Source organism: Accipiter gentilis, unplaced genomic scaffold (assembly GCF_929443795.1).
Source record: "Accipiter gentilis unplaced genomic scaffold, bAccGen1.1, whole genome shotgun sequence".
Lineage (NCBI taxonomy): Eukaryota > Metazoa > Chordata > Aves > Accipitriformes > Accipitridae > Astur > Astur gentilis.
In genome coordinates this window covers 121,127-143,014 of record NW_026060930.1, presented here as the reverse complement: position 1 = coordinate 143,014, position 21,888 = coordinate 121,127, and the positions used below count along the sequence as shown (strand labels likewise).

The 21,888-nt window shown below is 46.5% G+C and overlaps 1 long non-coding RNA gene across 1 annotated transcript; it reads right to left on the bottom strand.

Moving 5' to 3' along the window:
* Window positions 1–2,262: 2,262 nt before the first annotated feature.
* LOC126037112 (uncharacterized) lies at window positions 2,263–4,621 on the bottom strand. The gene is made up of 5 exons (XR_007505511.1): window positions 4,426–4,621; window positions 3,984–4,096; window positions 3,543–3,655; window positions 3,101–3,213; window positions 2,263–2,772 (listed from the first exon to the last, which is right to left on the bottom strand). It is a non-coding gene; the product is annotated as an uncharacterized LOC126037112 (long non-coding RNA).
* Window positions 4,622–21,888: the final 17,267 nt, after the last annotated feature.

The following is a 21,888-nucleotide window of genomic DNA, read 5'->3' as shown; positions in this document are numbered from 1 at the left end:
CCAAAGACCCATTTCTAGGGCGCAAAGCCCTCGTTTTTGGTACTGAAGCATCCCTTGAAGGCACAAAACCTAATGCAGGGTTCAAAGCCTCAGTTTCATTTCCAAAGCCCCACTCTTAGGGCCCAAACCCTCCACTGGAGGGTCCAAAGGCCTCTTTTAACAGCTGAGGGCCTCCCCTGGAGTGACCCAAGCCCTCTCTTTGGGACCAAAGCCTCATGTCTTAGGGCCCTATCGACACCAATAGGTTCCCCTCCTTTGCAGAGCCCAAAGGGTCACATGTAGCATCTCCCCCACCATTTTTAGTGCCCAAAGCCTCATCTGGAGGGCCAAACTCCTCATTGTTCTGGTCCAAACCATTTGGCCTTTTATGACCCATAGCTGTTCTTTAGGGCCCGCAGTTTCACTTGGAGGGTTTAAACCCTCAGCTTTAAGGCACAAAGCCACGCTTTTAGGCTCCAAAGTTACACTTACAGGGCAGAAAGCCTCGTTTTCCCTTCCCAAAGTCTTAGGTTTGGCTTCCAGAGCCCCATTTCAGGCTCCAAACCCCCATTTTGAGGGTCCACGGGCTCCCTTGCAGTTGGCAAAGTCTCCTTTTTAGAGCCCAAGGCCACTTTTTTAGTTGCCGAACTCCCATTTTCAGTCTCCAAAGCCTCATTTTTAGGATCCGGCCAGTCGTTTTCAGGGTCCAAGCCACATCCTGAGTTTCCAAACCCTCATTTTTATGCTCCAAACCCTTCTCTTAGGGCCCAAAGCCTCATTTTGAAGGCCAGTCCCTTGTTGCGACACAGACAGGACTGTCGGGGGATGCAACGGGTCTACAAAATGCCTGACAGTTCGAGAACAGCGCGACCTTGAGCAGCTTGTAGTGTATCCTTGAAAGTCTGGGAAGATCCGAGAAGAGCGGTACAAAAACAAGATAGCGATAAGAAGAACCGTTACTAACTAAACCAATCATCTACTAACACATACTCTGAAGTAGGGGATAAAAAGGTGTGTTAGAACAATAAAGGAGCCATTTTGCATGATCTGTTACTTGTCGTGTCCGTCTCTACCGCGACACAGGACTACCAACGGGCCTGGGTAGGAACCCCAAGGCCCATCAGGAGGTCGTGAGGGGACGAGAGAATAAACGCACAGAACAAGGCGCAGCCTTCAACAGCGCCCACCTATGGGACTCACAGAAGGCATGAGTACAGCTTTACAGAGCTGGACCAGCCCCTCCAATAGCCCAGCCACAAAGCTTTCTAAACAAGGCAGAAACATTGACTCCTTTTCTCGTCCCTACTTAAGATTCCCTGTAGAACTGGGTCTTGGCCTGACCGAGGCTGTAGGAGGGAGGAAGACGAGGGAAAACTTTGCAGGGAAAACACCCAGACACAGTATGGCCTGGCATCAATAAATGTAGGCACAAGCAAGCCCTTGGGAGCAAACTCTTTATTCTCTGCCTGGGGGAGCTGCCTGGGGGCTCTGTGGCCCTGGAGCCGCACACCTCCTCAGGACATCCTCCACAAGGCTCCCAGCTACCGCCCTCTTCAACGACTCGGGCTGCACGGGCTCCTCCGGGAGAAGCTTTAAACGCACTGGTCTGTGCCGTGCTCCTGCCTGGGTAGGGCGCTTGGGACCCGCTGGAGGCATGGGCTCTCTTGGAAACTGGGGGCCCGTGGAGGGAAGGGTGTCTGCGGTGCTCCCTGGCCGGAGTATACGCAGAGTTTCCAGTGCAGGCACTGAAGACCTTGCTGTGGCTCCTTGCTGTGCTGAGCCCAACTGAGTTTTTAAGAGTAGAAAAAATCACTGCACCGGCCAGAAAGTGCCTGGAAACTTCATCCCTCTTCATTGCCCATTTCCCATGCGAGCTCCACAACCTGGGAGCAACGCAGCCAATAGAACCTTCGAGAAGCAGACTCACAGCCTGCTGCAGCTGGCCCTGCTCGAGCAGCCGAGGTGGGCTGGATGATCTCTAGAGGTCTCTTTCAGCATCCATTCTGTGCTGCTGTGACTCTGTCTCTATCATGGTTTAACCCCAGCCAGCAACTAAGCACCACCCAGCCGCTCACTCACTCCCCCCCCACCCAGTGGGATGGGGGAGAAAATCCGGAAAAAGAAGTAAAACTCGTGGGTTGAGATAAGCACGGTTTAATAGAACAGAAAGGAAGAAACTAATAATGATAATACTAATAAAATGACAACAGCAATAACAAAAGGATCGGAATGTACAAAATGATGCGCAGTGCAATCGCTCACCACCCACCATTCACACCCAGCTAGTCCCCGAGCAGCGATTCCCCCCCCCACTCCCCAGTTCCTATACTAGATGGGATGTCGCATGGTATGGAATACCCTGTTGGCCAGTTTGGGTCAGGTGCCCTGGCTGTGTCCTGTGCCAAGTTCTTGTGCCCCTCCAGCTTTCTCGCTGGCTGGGCATGAGAAGCTGAAAAATCCTTGACTTTATCTAAACACTCCTCGGCAACAACTGCAAACATCAGTGTTATCAAGGTTCTTTGCATACTGATCTCAAAACATAGCACTGTACCAGCTACTAGGAAGACAGTTAACTCTATCCAAGCTGAAACCAGGACACTTTTAACCACTTAACCTTCCGTGACAAATACCCCAAGAGCTCAAGAAGAAAGAGCAGAAAGACAGGAGACAGGTGAAAGCCTAGAGCGCCAGCTAGACGGAATGAAAGACCCTCTTCCTTCTCTAAAGCTTCAGCAAGGCTTCCTTCACCTGCTTGTCTTGGAGTCTTGGGTCGATCCCGGAGAAGAGAGCTTCCTGCAAAAGAGAAGAATCATCTAGGGTAGCCTCATTGGTCAAGTCTGGGGCTGCTACCTGGGATCTCCGGTCCTTATAAGAAAAGGCCAAAAGACGCTAGGAGATGTCTGGATGGAATCACAGGGGATCCCGGAGGGCACAGGTTCCTCCAAAAAAGAAAAAAACCTCAACGGTAGCTTCCTAGGAGGAGTCTGGGGCTTCAACCTGACCCCTTAGTAGGTAAAGCAGAGGACAGAAGACTGTGGGAGATGCCTGGGAGGAGTCTCAGGTGCCTGTCGGAGTTGAGAGATTTCTCTACAGGAGAACAAAAATGTCTCGAGCTACTTACTTGGAGGAGTCTGGGGCAGGTAGATGGGATCTCCGGTCCCGAACGCAGAGGTCAAAACATTATGGGATGATGCCTGGGAGGAGTCTTGGGTCGATCCCGGAGAAGAGAGCTTCCTGCAAAAGAGAAGAATCATCTAGGGTAGCCTCATTAGTCAAGTCTGGGGCTGCTACCTGGGATCTCCGGTCCTTTTAAGAAAAGGACAAAAGACGCTAGGAGACGTCTGGAAGGAATCACAGGGAATCCCAGAGGGCAGAGGCTCCTCAAAAACAAGAAAAAATGTCAACGGTAGCTTCCTTGGAGGAGTCTGGGGCTTCTACCTGACCCCTTAGGTAGGTAAAGCAGAGGACAGAAGACTGTGGGAGATGCCTGGGAGGAGTCTCAGGTGCCTGTCGGAGTTGAGAGATTTCTCTACAGGAGAACAAAAATGTCTCGAGCTACTTACTTGGAGGAGTCTGGGGCAGGTAGATGGGATCTCCGGTCCCGAACGCAGAGGTCAAAACGTTCTGGGATGACGCCTGGGAGGAGTCTTGGGTCGATCCCGGAGAAGAGAGCTTCCTGCAAAAGAGAAGAATCATCTAGGGTAGCCTCATTGGTCAAGTCTGGGGCTGCTACCTGGGATCTCCGGTCCTTATAAGAAAAGGCCAAAAGACGCTAGGAGATGTCTGGATGGAATCACAGGGGATCCCGGAGGGCACAGGTTCCTCCAAAAAAGAAAAAAACCTCAACGGTAGCTTCCTAGGAGGAGTCTGGGGCTTCAACCTGACCCCTTAGTAGGTAAAGCAGAGGACAGAAGACTGTGGGAGATGCCTGGGAGGAGTCTCAGGTGCCTGTCGGAGTTGAGAGATTTCTCTACAGGAGAACAAAAATGTCTCGAGCTACTTACTTGGAGGAGTCTGGGGCAGGTAGATGGGATCTCCGGTCCCGAACGCAGAGGTCAAAACGTTCTGGGATGACGCCTGGGAGGAGTCTTGGGTCGATCCCGGAGAAGAGAGCTTCCTGCAAAAGAAAAGAATCATCTAGGGTAGCCTCATTAGACAAGTCTGGGGCTGCTATCTGTGATCTCCGGTCCTTATAAGAAAAGGCCAAAAGACGCTAGGAGACGTCTGGAAGGAATCACAGGGGATCCCGGACGGCAGAGGTTCCTCCAAAAAAGAAAAAAACCTCAACGGTAGCTTCCTTGGAGGAGTCTGGGGCTTCTACCTGACCCCTTAGGTAGTTAAAGCAGAGGATAGAAGACTGTGGGAGATGCCTGGGGGGAGTCTCAGGTGCCTGTCGGAGTTGAGAGATTTCTCTACAGGAGAAGAAAAATGTCTTGAGCTACTTACTTGGAGGAGTCTGGAGCAGGTAGCTGGGATCTCCGGTCCCGAACGCAGAGGTCAAAACATTCTGGGATGACGCCTGGGAGGAGTCTTGGGTCGATCCCGGAGAAGAGAGCTTCCTGCAAAAGAGAAGAATCATCTAGGGTAGCATCATTAGACAAGTCTGGGGCTGCTACCTGGGATCTCCGGCCCTTATAAGAAAAGGCCAAAAGACGCTAGGAGACGTCTGCAAGGAATGACAGGGAATCCCAGAGGACAGAGGTTCCCGTGTCCCCAGCGCTGCGATAAACAAAGTGCCTGCTTCTTAACTTCACGTTGGCGTTAAGGAGTTTTATTCTGGATTTCGGTAACGGTTTTGGCGACCCAAATGGGACCTTGCGAGTGAGACTGGACGAGATGGCGTGTCGATCGAGCTCCGGCCGGCACCGAGGTATTCTCGGGGAGAACCGTCACCCTCGACACGCAAAGCTCCTCGCAGCGCTCCCTGGAAAAAAGCTAAGGCGCTGCTTCTTTGGAATTTGTTTGGAAAGCCTGCCCGTGAGGCGCGGCGAAAGCTTCCCAGGGTTGGGGCTTGGAGGGTAGCCGTCTGCAGTGGAAGCCTAGGCGTCTGCCCGTAAGTCATAAGCGAAAGCTATTGCTGGGTTGGACTTTGTGTATTATTTGGGACAGCTGTCGTTTGCATTTGTTTGGTATTTGGTATTTGAATGTATATAAGTATAATGGCATTAGCAAAATTGTTTAAGAATAAGAGTGCAGGAAATAGAACTGCTGATGAAAAGTTACCAGAAACATCACCGCTGGGATGTTTATTGGCACGTTGGGGTGAACTGCAGGAAAAATGGTAAACAAACAGAACTTTGAGTTACAATACTATATTGCAATTACTGTTGTTTTGTAGGAGAGAGAGTAAATGGAATAAAGTGCCATATGTAGATTTGTTCTTTTTAAGTGAACGTATCGGACGGGGACCGGAGGGGAGTCTCCCAGCAGAACCTCTGGTTACAGCTAAACTGGGAGAACAGAAAATTGAATTTGAGTTGACACTAGAGTCACCTTTTCAGTTTTAAATACCTCAGAGGGAGAGTTAAGTTTTGAAGAAATTGGTGGTGTTGGTGCAACAAGCGAACGAGAAACTAGACCCTTCTTTAAATCTTTAACAATGAAATTAGGAAAGCAATGGGTCACTCGGCAGTTTTTGTATGTGCCAAATTCTCCTAAACTCCTGTTAAGGAGAGGTCTATTTGAGAACTTAGAGGCAGAAATTAAATTTAAAAATGGAGAGCTTAAAATTTTAATTCCAGAAACTAAACGTATCGAAGCAGCGGCTTTGTTGTTAACAGGATGTTTACCGAAAGCAGAAGATTATACCGGTCCAAGTGTAATGCTGTCATTCCAGTCGTCTGGACTGGGAAGTTCCCGGTAAATCCAAAAAGCAGAACCTGTGAGAGTTGATTTAAAGCCAGGATCGAATCCGGTAAGAATGAAACAATACCCCCTAAAACCGGAAAGTCGGAAAGAGTTAGTAATGGTAATACAAAAATTTTTAAGATACAAATTGTTAATAGAATGTGAATCCAGATATAACACCCCGATCTTGCCTTTTAAAAGGCTGATGAAAAAGATGATAGATTAGTTCAAGACCTCCTCAGAGCAATAAATCAAATAGTACAAGGTATTCATCCGGTCGTAGCAAATCCTTATACTTTGTTAACAACCCTAACGGAGAAATGAGAATGGTTCACAGTGTTGGACCGAAAAGATGCCTTTTTCTATATTCCCTTGGATCCCAATAGTCAAGAGGTTTTTGCTTTGGAATGGGAAAATCCTGAGACTGGGAGAAAAACACGATATACGTGGACAGTCTTGCCTCAAGGCTTTAAGAATAGTCTTACCATTTTTGGAAATCAATTGGCACGAGAATTAGAGATTTGGAAGAAAGAAAATAATCAAGAAATCTTGCTGAAATATATGGACGATCTGTTAATGGTAGCTGAGACGGAAGAACAATGCACAAAGTTAACTCTTAACTTTTTGAACTTTTTGGGAATCAGTAGATATCGAGTGTCAAAAGAAAAAAACCCAAATAACCCAGAAAGAAGAAACTTAAATTTGAGTTTTAAAATCCTAAAAGGACAGAGACAATTGGGAACTGAGAGAAAAGAGGCAATGTGTCGTCTCCCTGAACCTAAGACTAAAAAAATGAATGACAAGCATTTCCGGGAATGGTCGAGTGGTGTCACCTGTAGATTATAAATTGTGGCTTGCTGGCCTGACCTTTATAGGAGCAGCTCAAAACCTCAAACGACGGATTGGACCGATGCCGAGAAAGCTACCTTCCAAGAATTGAAACAGGCTGTAATAGGGGTGCCAGCCCTAGCGTCTGCCAGATCTCACAAGAGACACTTGAACTTTCTGCTCGTGAAAGAAGAGGTAGAGCTCTGGGTATCCTGGCCCAATATTTAGGGCCAAGTGGGCGAGCTGTGGCCTACTTCTCGAAGCGATTGGATAACGTGAGTCTGGGATGCTCTGGTCGTCCGAGAGCCGTTGCTGCAACTGTGCTACTGATCCAGGAAGCTCGTAAGTTCGCCTGAGGAGAAAGGATTACTGTACGTTTCCCATATGATAACTGTTGTGCTAAAACGGAAAGGGGGGCACTGGTTATCCCCTAGCAGAATGCTGAAATACCAAGTGGTGTTGTTGCTGGAACAAGATGATGTTTACCTAAAAACTACTACCGCCGTTAACCCTGTTGCGTTTTCAACAACTGACCGAGTTAAAGGAGAACTGGAACGTGACTGCTTGCAGGCAATCGAAAGAGTTTACTCCAGCTGACTGGATCTCTGAGATGTGCCACTAGAAGAAACAGATTGGGAACTATATGCCGACGGAAGCGGTTCCATCTGTGAAGGAAAACGTTTTATCGAGATAGACAATAACTACTGAGGAGGTACTTGCGTTGCCAACTTTGCCTTCGATGATCTCTGCCCAAAAGGCTGAATTGATAGCTCTTACTCGAGCTCTGGAACTAAGTCAAGGAAAGCGAGTCAACACTTGGACAGACTCAAAGTATGCTTTTGGAGTGGTACATGCGCATGGAGCGATACGGGGAGAAAGAGGACTGTTATCTGCACCAGGAACCGCCGTTCAGCACGCACAACAAATACTGAAATTGTTAGAAAGCATTCAAAACCCAACAGCAGTCACGATGATGCACTGTAAAGCACATCCGTTAGGTAAGACCGGTCCTAACGCAGGTAACCGACTGGCTGATAAAGCTGCTGAAGAGGCTGCAGAAAAAGGCATCCTAGCACTAGTTCCAGAGAAAGGTATAAAATTGCCTAAAGAAACTCCAAATTATAATGAAAAAGATGAAGAATTAATTATTAGATTGCAGGCTAACAAAATGAAACAGGATAGGCTGTAACACCGACAGGTCGAATAATAGTCCCACCCACAATAATAAGAGAAAATGCCCCATTGAACATCACAGAGTATACTGGGAAACAGAAAGCGAAATATGACAAAGATTGTTTAAACAATTATAAGTGGATGTGAAATGTATATGTAAAATTATCCCCGAACCAGTAATAAGATCATCTTTGGGATTATTAAATAAGGAAATTTTTTAGAAGAATATTAGCAAATTGATTTTATAGAATTGCCTTGAAAATAAGGATATGTCCTAGTTTTAGTTGATATCTTTACTGGGTGGCCCAAGGCTTTCCCTTGTCGCACCAACAAAGCAAGGGAAGTAGTCAAAGTCTTGCTCAAAGAGATAATACCAAAATATGGGGTGCCTGTAAGAATGTCATCTGACAATGGCCCTCATTTTATAGCAAAGATTATGAGACAAGTTGAGCCAAGTATTATCTATGGATTGAGACTATCACACCCCACATAGACCACAGGCAAGTGTGTGGGCAGAGAGAGAGAGAGAGAGAGAATGAACTATATCCTTAAGCAACTGTCGAGTAAAATTTGTCAGGAAACCTCACTCCTCACATGGGTTAAAGCGTTACCCGTGGCTCTATTAAGAATCGGAGTATAGCCAGAAGAGAAAGAAAAGCCAAGTCTTTAAGAAATGTTGTATGAAAGACCATATCAAGAGTCCTGTGTTCTGAGTATCTTGAGTGCCTTTGGAGATATGTTTTTAAAAGGTGTTATGATTTCTTTAAGCAATTCTTTTCAAGAACTTTGTCAGTATGTCTCCACAGCTGGACCCTTAGAACTGGACGTAGCAGCGCATCCCTTCCGACCAGGAGACTGAATATATATAAAATCACCGAGAAGTGGAAAGGACCGTATCGAGTCATTTTAACAACACTTGTAGCAGTAAAGGTCTGGGAGAAGAACCTTGGCTTCATTATTCGAGAATAAAGAAAGCACCCAACAAGAAACTGGAAGTCTAAAGAAACTGTCCCTTTAAAACGGAAAATCTATAAGTAAGTTTCACGTTATCTATTTGGGAAAACAGTTGTGTAAAGTTTATAATGTTGGGGTTGCTATTAGGAATATTGTCGAGGGCAATAATGTTTTTGTGTGTTTAGAGGGTGTATGTGTTTTTTTTGAGGGGTTCTAAACATGAGATAAACAAAATGAAACAATTATTGTTTGAACTGTTCATCTTGATATTAACCGGTTTTGTAATTTGAATTAAAAAAAATAATCTAGTTTTGTAACTGATTCAAAGTTTTGTAAAGACACAGAATTTAACCTCGGTAACAGCCTGCCTTTCCGATTCCAAAGTCAGATGAAAATCTAGTTCCGTGGAGAATACTGACATTGAATTTAACCAAAACTTGAGAAAAGAGGTAGAACAACGAGAATCATTTTAGCAGATTAAATTGGATGGATTTAAAAGGCAATTATTTTTTTTAAATTTGAAAGAAGGAATTATAGCGTTGTGAATTATAACGTTACCAAACCATCCACCTCACGGACAAAAGAATTAATTTACTCGCCCTTCGGGAGAAACTTGTACAAGCACCCCTCGGGGCTGTCAGCTGCCAAAACCGTAGAGACAAGTGCAAAAAGGAACTTGGGATCATGTTTAAAATATAAAACGATGTTTAGAACTTACTGGAGTTCCAGGATCCTTGTTAGAGCCACCCAGAGTCGGGACCATCTGTGGAAATTTAGACCGGTTTAGACAACCAGAGAAACATCACACATCCTAAACAGAGCTGTATGAAAGTTTGTACTTGCAGCTAGCTCCTCTGACCCCAAACTCCCAAGACCTTCTCTAGTAGCTAAAGCTCCAAGATGGGGGTGTAGTTGTAGAAAGGATAATAATACTTCACATGATCTTTGGTCCCCTCTTAATAACGGGAAAAATTTAGCTTGGAGTTGACGGCATTAAAGGACAGGTGAAAAGTTCAGGCTTAACTGCTTGGGTGACTAGTGATGCTATATGACCCACTCACCTCTTCATGAAGGAGAAAAGCAAATCGTGGTCTTGAGACTTAATAACTCTATGCTCTCTCTGGAAGAAATCTCCCTTGTGGCCTCGCTCGCGGGTGGACCTGGGGAAATTGAAAAGATGATACCTGGCAATCGCCAAGTCTTAGAACTAAAATAAGATGGGTATTAAAATCTGTATTTTGACCCCAGTTAACACCTCTTCCACATCAGATGACTCTTGACATCTGTCACTCAGTCAAGGCAGTGCCTGCTGCTTCACTTCACCTTGGTGGTGAGGGGTTTGGTTGCGGGTTTCGGTACCACAGCTGCGGGCCGGGGCTGGAGGAGCCGCAGGTGCGGGCAGTGAGAGGCTGATGGCGACGCCCCCTCCCTGGCAAGGGGAGGGGCTGCCGGGGGAGGGGCCGCCGGGAGCCCAGGCAGGAGCGGAGCTGAGCAGTGACCGGGCTGCGGCTGCCCCGAGGGAGAAGGTGAGCGGGGCCGGGCGCCCCTCGGAGCGCGAACGTCGGAGGCGGGGGTGGCCCGGAGGAGGTGGGGGCCGCCTGTGCCGAGGCCGGGGGGGAGCCCTGGGGGGAGCCCTGGGGGCTCACAGGGCGGCTGAGAGAACGTGCGCGCGGGGGTGGGGGGCGGGGCGCTGACAGGGCGGCTGAGAGAACGGGCGCGCGGGGGTGGGGTGGGTGGGGGGGGGGGGGGCGCGCTGACAGGGCGGCTGAGAGAACGGGCGCGCGGGGGTGGGGGCTCACCGGGCCCCGTGGCGGGGCTGCGTAGTCGGCCGGCGGGTCCCGGGGAAAGCCCCGAGGAGGACGGCGGGGTCCGTGTTGCACGCACGGAGCGACAGCGGGGCCGCGCCGTGCCGGAGCTACCCGGAGCGGCGCTGGGGGCTCGGCGGGAACTGCCGCTGCGCCGGCGTGGGGAGGTGGGGGGGAACGGAAGCGGCGTCCCCTCGGCGTCAGGCAGCAGGGCAGGCTGCCTCCCGGGGCATGCCGGGAGCTGTAGTTTTCGCGGACTCGGCGGCCGGGCAGCAGCGTGGCTCTCGGGCGCGGCGTAGTCCTCGCGGCCCCCGGAGTCCGACCAGGTCAGACTCGGGAGCGTTGCCGGTTTCGCGTGGTTTTCCGCGGGCTTCCCGCTGCGCCCGCTCCCCGACCAGCCGTGCGGACGCGCCTCCCGGGCGCATGCGCCGTGCTTCGCGTTGGGGCAGCCCGGCGTTCGCTCGCCGGCGCAGGCGCCGTCCCCGTCCCCGGAGGTTTGTGATCTTGGGAAGCCCATGTCCTGGATAGCTGGGGTTGTGCCTTGCAAGCTTGTGGGTTGTGGCTTGCAAGCTTGTGACTCCCACCAAGTTCCCAACAAATTCAAACGTAGAAATTGTGCATCAGCCCTCCTCGCCCCCTCCGAGCTGGTCTGTTCTCTGTGGTCACCATTAGTAGCCTCGGTTTCCCACCTGTGGTTCTCCACAAACCCCGAGCCTCGCAGCTCCATGCTGAAGGGAGTGGGGAGCTACACACGGAGAAGGCAGAGGCCCGAGTTTGTCTTTTGGGGATGAGAAGTGGGGAGGAACTGCCATAAATGGGACGCATCCCTGCTTGAGGCATGGCTGTTTCAGCTGTGCACATGGAAAATCCTCAGATACGTTGCATCTAGCCCTCCTTTCCATTGACCCCAGGAGAACTGGCCTCCTGTGTCCCCCAAGTTTATTTACTTCATGCTGCAGTGAAGTGGCTATTTTTCTTCTTTTCTCTGAGGATTTTGTGGATCTGGGCGTGGGAAGGACTGCCTTAATGCTGGCTTTCTCAGCCTACTTCTGGGAAGCCAGGCATATCTGCAGATTAGAGCCGGGGGAGTGGCCCAGACGCCTTTTATTCCTCGGAGGGCAGTGGATTTGGGGAGTTAGAGCAAGGCATGCCTGGATGTTGGTCTCCCTGAGGGGGAGGGGGTTTACAGCCAGATGAGTGAAGAGCCTCCCCCAATCACTCCTGGGGAAAGGGTTGGGGGGTGGCTTTTAATGTACCCACGGTATCGATGTGGCAGGTGAGCATACACCCCCCTCTTGGCTGGGGGATCTTATGTGGATGCCTGCTGAGCCAGGGCTGGAAGCCCCTCTGCACACCCTGGAGGAGCTGGGTGCAGACTGGGGACGTGAGGGCAGTCGTGACATGGACACGGAGCGGCAGAGAGTCCTGCTCTTTCAGCAGTTAACGGTGCTACCGCGTGGTCAAAATCTCAAGTGCACCCGTCCAACTGTGCATTCTCTTTCCTGGGGTTTGTTTGTGGGACAAATAAACTGCCCAGCACTAGATGAGAAGGTTGTCTGCACTCCACCTCAAATCAGGTGCGTCACCTCTCCGTCGGGAAAGAAGTATGGGGCTGGGCATAAAAGGAACAGTAACTCCAACGTTGGGATTCTTTTTGGCTCTGGGCACAGAGCAGGTAACCACAGCGATACAGAGAGGGAAGGAGGTGCTGATGGGTTTGTACCTTGGACTTACACTGTAGAGGATGATCTGTTCAGGACATCCATGTCATAGAGTAGCTATTGCATGATTTATACTCGTAATCAGGTTCCTACTTGATAGCCTTAACTTTGCGTGGATTGCGTGTTGAACTTTGCAGTAGTTTGTTTGTTTTTACATTTCCTTAAGGTCTAGCCAAAGGTTTAGAAAGTTAGCAGACTTAAGGATAAGTATTTATTACTTTGTCCTGCCACGTTGCCATTTGAAACCCGTTCTGAGTGTTGGTGGTATTCAAGAAATTGGCCGAGATTTAGAGAGTGAATCTGTATCTTTAGGTGTACTGAGCAGAAAAGTACAATGGATCTTTTTAGTTGCCAGATAGCTTTCTTTATCCAGGCGGTCAATTTGTCAAGATCAGGCTGCAGTGTCCAGGGGGCCGGGGAGGGAAGGTTGGTGTTCAAGCTTCTCATTCCTGTCAGCGGTGACTCCGCTTGCACCACTAAGTGGTGCTGTGTACATACGCTTTATTAAATCGGGAGCTGCCTGTGCCTGCCTGCTTGTGCAGTTCGGAGTGGTCCTTTTAGAGAAAATGTTCTTTTGGCTGCATTTGTTCTCCTGTGATACAAAAACTTGACAGCGATTGGGGGCAACTACTACTTTAGGAGGATTTCTATAAAGTAAGAAATTGCTGGTTTTATTTTGTCATGATGGGCAAAACAATAACTGATTCAAAATCACGTCCACTGCAGCTTATGCTTCCGTAACACACCACTCAACTGATTTCTATGCGTAAATGTCTTCGGAGAGGAATCACAGGTGCCTGCTGTGACTATAGGGACAAGCAGTATGGGCTCACAGGAACAGAACATGCTTTGCCTTCCCATCACCAGAAGAAAGAGAGAAAGAAAGAAAAGAGGTGAAGAAGGGTGCTCAGGAGCAAGAGGCTGCAAGGAAGTTGCTGTACATGATCCTTTTGCCTTGCTTTATCTGACAGAAAAGCTGCCTTCTGCTAGTTGGGTCTTGGCTTGAAAGACAAGGGGGAAGAGACTCCTGCCCCTCTCCCAGGGAGTGTGCTACTTTTGACTGGCTTGTTCTGACTATGTGATCTGCAATTACAATATTTAGGTTGCGTGCTGACAGTCTATACCACTGACTCCCTGAATGGTTTTTCATTTCTGTCCCTGCTTCCTTCTCCAGCTTTTTTCAATATATCAATTTAAAAAAAGAAAAAAAATAATAAAAATTTAACCTTACATGAACATCATGTGTTGGCTTTGGCCCCAAACACTTTATTTCCTAGAAATAAGTTGAGTCTTTTCATCAGAATACGTAAAAGATTTCTAGCCACTGTAGTACTATTGTATTGTTTGTTTTTTTAAATAAGATTCTGTCCAGGTTCCAGCATGTGCACTAAATTTCTACTGCAGTAGAAGAGAGTCTTAAGCTGAAGAGAGATTTCATGGTTGGGAGAGAAAAAGAGCAGATCTTGACTCAAAAGTAACTTTTCCAAGGGAAAGGTAAACTCTTTTGTTTCTTTGGGGATTTTTATTCTGATAGCACAAGCATCTTGTTCTCTCAGGATTTTGTAATCTCTGGGAAAAAAACCCTTGGTGTTGTGTCACTTTCCTCCTTCCCTGGTTGTGTTTTTTTCACTCCTTTCAGAGGAAGTGCTAATACTGTTATAATTTAGGAAGACATTTTTAACTTGTGACTCGGAGGTCTGCAGACATCACTGTAAAGACAGTTTCTGTGCATCCAAATGCTGTTAATACCTTCAAATACGAAATGAAAGATGTGTAACTTGGAGCTGAGATGTCAGATTATTCCAGATGGGTCTGGTTTACTTTGCATTCAGTGTTCCTGTAGCCTGTTGCTTTGGAAGGTACAGGTAATAAGCTTTTCAATTGAATAAATGAGCGGTAGTGGTTTTTTGTTTTCCTCCCCTAGAAATGTAGTGCTTGATCAGACTGCACTGACCTGTAGAAGTTGTGGGCACTGTGGTGTTCTCCAGAATGCTACTTGGACTGCCACTACAAGTAGGTCATTTAAAATAGTAACCTTAGACCTTAAAAACACATAAAAACTTCACGATGCTTAAAGTATAGAGCAGAGTAGTCACCAGGTTAAAATAACTTCATGCTTATGACATGCACAGCGATGGTTCCTTTCAGGTTTTTTGGTGTTGGTTTTTTTTTTTTTTTCTTCTTCTTTAAGATGGCACTGGTTGCAGTGATCTTCAGTTTTACGACACAGCTAACTGTCTTAGTATGGATATGGTTCCTTTCTGCCTACTATTTCCGTTTACTGGCAGACATAGTTAAGATAGCTCTTTGGAGTTGTGGAGTGCGCGTGTGTGTATAGATATATGTGTGTGTGTGTGTGAATGTGTATGAAAATAAGAAGACGTAAAGTCCCCTCCCCACATCATTAGTTTTTGCTGACCTGTATTTCAGTGTTACCAAGATTTTAAAGTGACCCAAGTATTGCTGTTGCAAATGTTTCCATGTTTGTCTAACTATTGTGATGACATAAATAAAAAGAAAAAAATCAAAACACTAAATGTTTTATTACTTGCCCTATAACTATATAGGTGTTCCCTGTCTAATATCGATTTCTTTTTTCAGGATTCACTGTATTTATTTTTTTTTTTACCCTATGAAACGGAAAGAGATTTCTGGCTTACTGTTGGCTTTTGATAGACGTTTTATCCTTGGGGAATTGCCCACCAATTACTTCATAGAGTTTGGAATTTAACTGAAGGACATTTTGCATGCCCGTGTTCAAATAGCGATGCTAACAGGCCACCATACGGTTCATGTTGTTAGCTTTATGGATACTTAAAGGTAGGCAATAGTCTTATTTTTTAATAATGCTTAACCTTTTTCTCTTTGGCAAGAACAAGCAAGTCTGCCTGGTTTTGTAGGACTTGCAGCTTTTCCTTAACATCAGACTTTAAAAAGGGGAGAACCAGTAGTATCAGGTACGCAGTTAGGATGGCGATTTTTAAAATACTAAGCTGCGTAACAGTCTCGGGAAGAACATGTGTGGCTGGGCGTGAGAGTCTGTGGTACAGCATTACTAACCTTTGCTAAAAAAAGTTTTGAAGAATGAAGCATTTGCTTTATGAACGGTACTTGAGGATGAATTCTGATGCTGCTAAAGTTTATTGAAAAATAGGCACTGATTTCAGTGATGATGCAGGTGTGGTTTCTGTTCATGCCTTAAATCTGAAAAGAAGAGAAGAGAAACCTCCATTTGAAGGAGGATTTTGTATGAAGGGTAATCAAACCAGTAACCTGCTTTAAGAACGACTTTAACATATTTGGAGCATCGGTTAAAGGCAAATAAGTAAAGTTTATCATATCCTCCTACCTAAGCTGTGACTATTGAATACAGTCAGCAGTCCACCTCAGAACTTGTTGGTGTGCAACTGCAACGTGTTAAGTTGTAAGGCTTCACAGCCACGAGCTGATGGGCCACAGTTCTCTCCGAGCATAAAGCGCTGTAAGTTTTAGTTTCTTGCACAGCAGTGACTCTTTTCAACATTAGTAACTATACAACAGGGTAAAAGGCAAAGGCAAATTTAGTGAATAATAATGTGTCGTTATCAGAGTAGCTGTTTGCATTTCACCATGATGCAGATGCTTTTTATAGCAGTTGTGTTGGCACATGTGTTAGAATTCGGTTAATTCTCTCCTGAACTCATTTAAACTTTTGGCTTCAACTGCATCACTGGCAATATGTTTCACAATAGAATAATTATTTCCCTTATAAAAAAAAAGGGGGGGGGGAGGGAATAGGAAGAAGGGGTGGAGGAAGTGGGTATAAAAAAATCTGTTGTCTGCCAGTGCTGTGGGCTGCTCACTCATTTTTCTGTAGAACTCCTGGGTTTTCTTTTTTGTTGTTGTTTTTCTACCTTAGCCTATTAGCCTATCCTCTGCACCTTTGGTCATTTCCTGAAGTTTGTCTGTAGTTTCCTACATGAGTAGGTAAATGTATCTATTTTACTTTACAGAGCTTTGATAGTTTTTTTAAATTGTACAAGTAATTTAAATCTTGGAACAAATGTCTTTGCTTATTGATTTTTGTGAGTAGCTGCAAAAATCTTATGTATTAGTTGCCCCTTTTAAAATTAAAATAAAAATGAATGCTATGCAAGAAATAGGTTGCAAGTAACTGTTAGGGTCTTACTACTGCTCGCTGTTGAGAGATCGTGGGAAGTGCAGAGAATTTGTGTTAAAAGTTATGGGCATTTTTCAAGATAGTTTTCCAGGTCTGAGGCATGCTGAAATACCTCTTTCCTGTGATAGTGTGTTTAGTTTCATTGACTTCAGCGGAACACACAGAACACATTGACTTAAACTAGCTGAGAATCTGATGATAAGGTTTTATACTCTACCTAACATAGTGTTGTGATGACCTGTCCTCCAAACTCAAAATTATGTTTGATGATCTTAACAGGAGGCCGGATCTTTGATCTGGAAATTATGCTGGTAGCGACGTTACAGAATCCAGGCTTGTGACTTCACTGGTTTCTTGCAGCCCCTCAAGTTCATGAAGGACAATTAAGACCCATTCTCTTTTGTTCTTGTGCTATGATCAGTGATGGAAGTATGACCTTGTCAGTTGTAAGAAGTGGCTTAACTGCTGTTGGAGTCTGCTTTTATGCCTGAAAAACCTGTTGATTTGCATGGGTTTGCACAGCTTATGCTAATGATGTGGCTGGAATGAGACAGGATCTTGTGTAGTCTGCAAGGGCTGTATATGGTCCTGGTTTATAGCTGGGTGGGAGGGATTGGTTCAAGTTACTTCTGATTTGCCCTATTTAATATCTTAAATAGGAGTGGACAGGGTGATTGGAACGGTTTCATTTTTACAAGAGGAAATTTATAAATCGGTTTTTATCCTGTGTTAGAATTAAGATGTGTATTTACTGGAGACAAGGAGTCTAGCCTGAACACTGAAACACCTCCGTTTTGGGCATACTGTTAGAACTTTTTTAAAATTTTCAAATCATAACAGTCTGTCAGTTTATGCTTGTTGAGTCTGAGACATTACATGATGCCCTTTGAACAGGTAAATATTGCTAGTACTTGATACTTGGTTTGTAGACTATACCTTTTGTATGTTCTGAAATCACATATAAATAACTTCTGTTGTTTCCCTTTCATTTATAGAAGCTCTGTTCATCAAACCATATAAGCACATACCTAAATTCAGTGTTAAACTTCCTGAATTGCTCTAAACTATTGCGTTGCTGTAAACTGTTTTGGCTGATAAACCTAAGCGGTCAGCTTGGTATTCCTCCATGTATATGTGATTAAGATGCAATAGGTCGGAACAAGTTACCAGGCAACTGCATGCTCCAGCTGCATAGGAGGCACAAAGCAGCTGGCCCGTTCCTTGTAATCAGTGGGAAAGTACAGATTCTCCTGTGACCTCGGTCACTCTTGTCTAACATATTAGATAAGAGTATTTTTATACTCCTCTCGCAGTGGGAGAAACACTGCTTGTGTCTGTGCAGTGTGTGAAAATCACTTTACCAAGATGCTTTTATTTTTAAGCCCTTGGGGGAAAAAAACCTCAAAACAAAGCGGAATTTAAAAACTTTTTTAATCCAAGGCAAACGTCAGGATTCTCATTCTTACAAAGTATTTTACAATTGTGTAACCTTGTAGACTGTACGGAGAATGAGGATCTTGCATGTGACATACTCAAAAGTTTCATTTCTGGTGTTCTACACGCTTCTACTGATCGCAGCGCCTTTGTTTCCTAAGGGCAACTGGCAACAGACAATGCGTATGGGTTTCAAGGCCCTGTGGAACAGAGAAGGTAGTTTGCCAGTGTTCTTACTGCTGTTGCAGACATTGTTTCAGTGGACTGAAAGTGGCACGTTCCAAGTACCCTTTCCTACCATTGCTGCGTATTTTTTTTTTTTTTCAATCCAGAAGAATGTTTCTGTACTTCCCTTCCCTATAGGTGCATGTTGATTTACATTGCATGCTATTGCAGTGTTCTTAGTCTACCAGTTACAGATTACTCCTTTCAGTTCTTGTGCATTTCTGAATGTGTATCTACCTATACACCTACTAAACTCACATTTCTTCAGACATGACATGCAACTGCTACGGAAGTCAGCTATTGTGCTAGTTATGGTGTTTGCCCCGTCAGTTGTTTTACTATCTAATAAGTACCTGATGACAGAGAAGGGGAGTGTCAGAAAATAGACCAGTCAGGTCAGGCTTTATGTTAGAAATGGCTTTCATAAGATTTAAGAGAACGCAGTTTTGGCATAAGGATTTACATACCGCTCCCAGTGTTCTGTTGGGCTGACGTTTTGCAAGAAGCTGAGGTGTTTAACTTTCAAAAGCTGTTTATGTAAATTGGCTTACCTCTGAGTAGTCTCCTTCAGCTGTGTGTAACGAAGAAATAAATGTGCATCTCTAGACATGTGCATATGCAGATAGAATTGTAAGTGCAGAGCTGGGGATGATGCTTGTGTTTGAGGGTAGAAATACGGAGAGGGACAGCAGTGGGGAAAGAAGAACCTTTGAAGATAGTCTAGTGTTGCTCTCATTCTAGAGGTGAATGATCAACTTTCTGTACCATTCTTGACAAATGCTTGCCTAATTTATTCTTAAACATTTCCTGTAATTATTACTACTGTTGCAAAGATTGCCACATACCCTAAGTTTTTCAGGTTGTAATTTAAGCCCCATGATTCCGTGTAACTGTGTGCAGTGGATGCACAGAAAAGTTCTTCCTTATAGCTACCTTTTAGAGTTTAAACATTGTTCTTTCTCTTCAGTATTGCCCTTTCTAGGTTAAGAGGCTGTTTTTCAATTTATGCTTTGAAGTCAGACTCCTGTACATCGTTGAGCACCCTCTTGGACTTACTGTAGACCCTCGCCAGTTATAGTACACCCTACTTGAAAAGCAGTACATCATCTGGAGGGTTCAGCAGCTAATCCGTGCAAATGTAGCGCGGCAGAAATAATGCTTGGACGTACTAACTCCAGTGTGATGTGTGAGGAGGAATCACTGGGCCTTTTGATTAGCAAGAAACGGTACGTAAAAACTAGGTGACAGAAATAGGACACGCAGCTGGCATCCTCGTCTTCAAGCTTACAGTGCAGCTCCGTGGGCTTTGGCTGGCTAAAGAAGAGCATGAGGCACAGGAGGGAACTGCTGCTGGATCTTAGTGAAAGGATGGTAAGTCATTTGGAGAGAGGTTTTCAAAGCCAGGAATTCAAGTCGGGTGCCCAATTCCAGAGTGCCTGTGAAATCCCTGTGTACTTCCCTCGCTTGTCTAACTTTGTGTTGTATATTGTCTAGCAGCTTTTCTTTGAAAGTTAACAAAGCTACACTTGTGTGATAGGTGATGTAATGATCTCATAACAATAGGCAAAATCCAAGTCACAGAAAATGCCAGCATTTGAAAGGGAGCCCTGATAAATTGCTAGTGCCTTATACCACTGCCACTTACCAGGCCTTCCATGTTAGAGCTGTTTTAATCATTGATGCTGTTTCCTCAGACTTGGAGCTGTAATATCTGCTGCTTGTTTCAGGGTTTATTATGAAGTTGCTGATGGTACTGCCTTAGCCCTTTGGCTAAGAAGAATAGCAAATAATTTGTGGATTATCCGTAGAAGCAGCAGCCAAACAGCATTCTCTTCCAATCAATAGGGAAGAAAGCTGCTGCACCGGTTTGTCTGGGTTCCCTCATACCATAGGTCTTTCTCACATTTATTGATCCTTTTATATTTTCCAACTTGTTCAGGGTCAGCTGATGACCGGAGGGAACTGTCACATCTTTGAAAAGTGCTTGTAACTGTGAAAAGAGGTTTGTTGACTTCCTCACGTGATAAGTAGACATTGAAGAAATTGCATGTTGCTCATCTCTTAAGTCAGAGACCGGAATTGGATAGATACTGTGTTACTAGAAAATAAAATACAACTGGGCCCCTTGAGACAGAAATGTCTTGATGAAATCGTGTCATATTATCACAGGGACGTAGTGACTGTTTTCTCAACTAACAAACAGATCCTAGGCAAAAATAATGTTTGTTCCAGGTAATTCTGGTCAGTCTCCCAAGGCAGTGGATCTGCTTTGCAAATGAGAAAAAGTGGACCTAAATATTCAAACAGGATGGGCTATTTCTCTTCCCCAGTTGAAAATGGGCACAGCAGAGCCTGTATAGTATTCAAATCGGTAGCAGCTCCTTCGCCTGCTTGTTAGCAGACAGAGCAGAATCTGTACTTTCTCCTGTATGGCTCTTGAAAGAAACTTGGTTGAACTCCTTTGTTTGGTGGAAAAAAAAGTGGGATGTTGGATCAAGTGCAACTGTAGCAAATATTGACCTTCCTGAAACTATTTAGAGTGTTCATGTGTTGATAGTCGTTAGAAAAAACCAAAACTTGAAAAAAATCCTATGAGGATTAAGCTGTAAGATTGTTTTCGGGGGGGGGGGGGGGGGAAGGAAAACTAAATGGAAGATAGTTTTAGAGAAAGTAACTTTCATAGCACTTGGAGGTACCATAGCTGTCTGTAAACAGGATGTTTAAGGAAAAGATACTCGGTCTCTTTACGATTCTTTCTGTGGCCTTCTGACTGAAAAGTCTGACTGTGTGAACCCTGGTTATCTGTGTTACGGAAAACTGATGTGCTTTGCAAGCTGAGATCTGCAACAGAGCAAAGTAGGAGAGACATGGTCTTGTGGTTTGGGTTACTATCTTGTGACGTGCCAAAAGAGGTCAGAAACTGTTTTCAGAGACTCTGGTGTCAGGGCAGAGGTTTCTGGGGAGGCTGTAGCTCAGCCCATCAGCTCAGCTCACCCCGGGGGTGCGGGGCTGTGCGGAGGTGGCAGGAGGCGAGGGAGGGCGAGCGGCTCGGCTGGATGGGGCGAGGGGGCCGGGGCCGGGGCCGGGCCGGGGCCGGGCCGGGCGGCCCCGCGCCACCCCCCCGCGTCGGCGCGGTGGCGGGCGGCGAAGCCCGTCGCCTTCGCAGCCGCGGTGAAGTGCGCGGGTCTGGCCGCAGCGTCCGGCGTTGTTGGCCGGCGAGGGAAAAATCCTCGCTGGGCCGGGGCTGCGGGCGCGGCGGCCCTCCGGGCTCGTCAGTCAGGCGTCCGCCTGAGGCCGCGGGGCTTCCCGCCGCTCGGGAGCCGCGGCCGGGCCTGTCAGCGGCGCGGCCCCTGCCCGCGGCGGCGGAGAGGCGCTGGGGCGTCCCGGTCTCTGGCGCGGGCAGCGAGCGGGGGGGGGGGTGGCTCCGGGCAAAGGAGGTTTGCAAAGGCCGGCTGGGGACGAGCGTTGGCGCTCGGCAGACCCGCGGTGATGTGCTGCGGCCCGGCGGCACCGAGGTGGAGGGAGGTTCTCGGTGGAGGGAACGTGTTCCTGCGGCCGCAGGAACTTGTGGAGGTACCTACCGGCAGCAGTTGAGGAAGCGGGTTTTTTTACTGTGGTTTTTTTCCTGTCTCTTTTTTTCGCCTTCTTTCTGTGCTTTTCACCAGTGCCCGCGGCAATGACTTTTTTTGCCGCCACAGCGTTAAGGTTTTTGCTGGAAAACATGTATGTTCTACAAAGCAATATCTTGTGCCTTTCAATCTAC